Consider the following 3,816-nt stretch of genomic DNA (forward strand, 5'->3'; position numbering starts at 1 on the left):
GTGCACCATTTTTGTCAAAGGTTTTAACCCAAAACAAAAAGGGTGGGCTTTTTAGAAGGGCATTTCAGGTTCATTGAAAAAGTTTTTAGTAAACCCTAGTTGTTCCAGGGGGGTGCTGGGGGTTCTGTCATCCCCATTTCAGTTTTCTGGGAATTTAAACATGATGCACATGTTCAACCAATCCTAATGCATGACTAACACATGGGTGTGACACGCCGGCCCTAGGAGATGGGATCTCCAAGGGGGGCGGCGGCCAAGGGGGGGTGGCTTGCCCCCAAGCCACGTGGGGCGCCCCCTACCCCTAGGGTTTCCAACCATAGGCGCAGGGGGAGGCCCAAGGGGGGCGCACCAGCCCACTAGGGGCTGGTTCCCCTCCCACTTCAGCCCATGGGGCCCTCCAGGATAGGTGGCCCCACCCGATGGACCCCCGGGACCCTTCTGGTGGTCCCGGTACAATACCGATTACCCTCGAAACTTTCCCGATGGCCGAAACTTGACTTCCTATATATAAATCTTCACCTCCAGACCATTCCGGAACTCCTCGTGACGTCCGGGATCTCATCCGGGACTCCGAACAACTTTCGGGATACCGTATACTAATATCTCAACAACCCTAGCATCACCGAACCTTAAGTGTGTAGACCCTACGGGTTCGGGAGACACGCAAACATGACCGAGATGACTCTCTGGTCAATAACCAACAGCGGGATCTGGATACCAATGTTGGATACCACATGCTCCTCGATAATCTCATCGGATGAACCACAATGTCGAGGATTCAATCAATCCCGTATACAATTCCCTTTCTCAATCGATACGTTACTTGCCCGAGACCCGATCGTCGATATCCCAATACCTCGTTCAATCTCGTTACCGGCAAGTCACTTTACTCGTACCGTAATGCATCATCCCGTGATCAACCACTTGGTCACATTGAGCTCATTATGATGATGCATTACCGAGTGGGCCCAGAGATACCTCTCCGTCATACGGAGTGACAAATCCCAGTCTCGATTCGTGCCAACCCAACAGACACTTTCCGAGATACCCGTAGTGCACCTTTATAGTCACCCAGTTACGTTGTGACGTTTGGCACACCCAAAGCACTCCTACGGTATCCGGGAGTTGCACAATCTCATGGCCTAAGGAAATGATACTTGACATTCGGAAAAGCTCTAGCAAACGAACTACACGATCTTTGAGCTATGCTTAGGATTGGGTCTTGTCCATCACATCATTCTCCTAATGATGTGATCCCATTATCAATGACATCTAATGTCCATAGTCAGGAAACCATGACTATCTTTTGATCAACGAGCTAGTTAACTATAGGCTCACTAGGGACGTGTTGTGGTCTATGTATTCACACATGTATTACAATTTCCGGATAACACAATTATAGCATGAACAATAGACAATTATCATGAGCAAGGAAATATAATAACAACCATTTTATTATTGCCTCTAGGGCATATTTCCAACAGTCTCCCACTTGCACTAGAGTCAATAGTCTAGTTACATTGTGATGAATCGAACACCCATAGAGTCCTGGTGTTGATCATGTTTTGCTCTAGGGAGAGGTTTAGTCAACGGATCTGCCACATTCAGGTCCGTATGTACTTTACAAATATCTATGTCTCCATTTTGAACACTTTCACGAATGGAGTTGAAGTGACGCTTGATATGCCTGGTCTTCCTGTGAAACCTGGGCTCCTTGGCAAGGGTAATAGCTCCAGTGTTGTCACAGAAGAGAGTTATCGGGCCCGACGCATTGGGAATGACTCCTAGGTCGGTAATGAACTCCTTCACCCAGATTGCTTCTTGTGCTGCCTCCGAGGCTGCCATGTACTCCGCTTCACATGTAGATCCCGCCACAACGCTTTGCTTGCAACTGCACCAGCTTATTGCCCCACCATTGAAAATATACACGTATCCGGTTTGTGACTTAGAGTCATCCAGATCTGTGTAGAAGCTAGCATCGACGTAACCCTTTACGACAAGCTCTTCGTCACCTCCATAAACGAGAAACATATCCTTAGTCCTCTTCAGGTACTTCAGGATATTCTTGACCGCTGTCCAGTGTTCCATGCCGGGATTACTTTGGTACCTTCCTACCAAACTTACGGCAAGGTTTACATCAGGTCTGGTACACAGCATAGCATACATGATAGACCCTATAGCTGAGGCATAGGGGACGACACTCATCTTTTCTCTATCTTCTGTCGTGGTCGGGCATTGAGCCATGCTCAATCTCGTACCTTGCAATACAGGCAAGAACCCCTTCTTTGACTGATCCATATTGAACTTCTTCCATATCTTGTCAAGGTACGTACTCTGTGAAAGACCAATGAGGCGTCTTGATCTATCTCTATAGATCTTGATGCCTAATATGTAAGCAGCTTCTCCAAGATCCTTCATTGAAAAACACTTGTTCAAGTAGGCCTTTATGCTTTCCAAGAATTCTATATCATTTCCCATCAACAGTATGTCATCCACATACAATATGAGAAATGCTACAGAGCTCCCACTCACTTTCTTGTAAATGCAGGCTTCTCCATAAGTCTGCGTAAACCCAAACGCTTTGATCATCTCATCAAAACGGATGTTCCAACTCCGAGATGCTTGCACCAGCCCATAGATCGAGCGTTGGAGCTTGCACACCTTGTCAGCATTCTTAGGATCGACAAAACCTTCCGGCTGCATCATATACAATTCTTCCTTAGGAAACTATTAAGGAATGCCATTTTGATGTCCATTTGCCATATCTCATAATCATAGAATGCGGCAATTGCTAACATGATTCGGACGGACTTCAGCTTCGCTACGGGTGAGAAAGTCTCATCGTAGTCAACCCCTTGAACTTGTTGATAACCCTTAGCGACAAGCTGAGCTTTATAGATGGTTACATTACCATCCGCGTCTATCTTCTTCTTAAAGATCCATTTATTTTCTATGGCTCGCCGATCATCGGGCAAGTCAGTCAAAGTCCATACTTTGTTTTCATACATGGATCCTATCTCAGATTTCATGGCTTCCAGCCATTTGTCGGAATCTGGGCCCGCCATCGCTTCTTCATAGTTTGAAGGTTCGCCGTTGTCTAACAACATGATTTCCAAGACAGGGTTGCCGTACCACTCTGGTGCGGAACGTGTCCTTGTGGACCTACGAAGTTCAGTAGCAACTTGATCTGAAGTTTCATGATCATCATCATTAACTTCCTCTCTAGTCAGTGCAGGCACCTCAGGAACATTTTCCTGAGTTGCACCACTTTCCAGTTCAAGAGGTAATACTTCATCAAGTTCTACTTTCCTCCCACTTACTTCTTTTGAGAGAAACTCTTTCTCTAGAAAGGATCCATTCTTGGCAACAAAGATCTTGCCTTCGGATCTGAGGTAGAAGGTATACCCAATAGTTTCTTTAGGGTATACTATGAAGACGCATTTTTCCGACTTGGGTTCGAGCTTTTCAGGTTGAAGTTTCTTGACATAAGCATCGCATCCCCAAACTTTTAGAAACGACAGCTTAGGTTTCTTCCCAAACCATAATTCATACGGTGTCGTCTCAACGGATTTCGACAGAGCCCTATTTAAAGTGAATGCGGCAGTCTCTAAAGCATAGCCCCAAAATGACAGCGGTAGATCGGTAAGAGACATCATAGATCGCACCATATCCAATAGAGTGCGATTACGACGTTCGGACACACCATTACGCTGAGGTGTTCCAGGCGGCGTGAGTTGTGAAACTATTCCACATTTCCTTAAGTGTGTGCTAAATTCGTGACTCAAGTATTCTCCCCCACGATCTGATCGCAAGAAC

Source organism: Triticum urartu, chromosome 4 (assembly GCF_003073215.2).
Source record: "Triticum urartu cultivar G1812 chromosome 4, Tu2.1, whole genome shotgun sequence".
NCBI classification, from domain to species: Eukaryota; Viridiplantae; Streptophyta; class Magnoliopsida; order Poales; family Poaceae; genus Triticum; species Triticum urartu.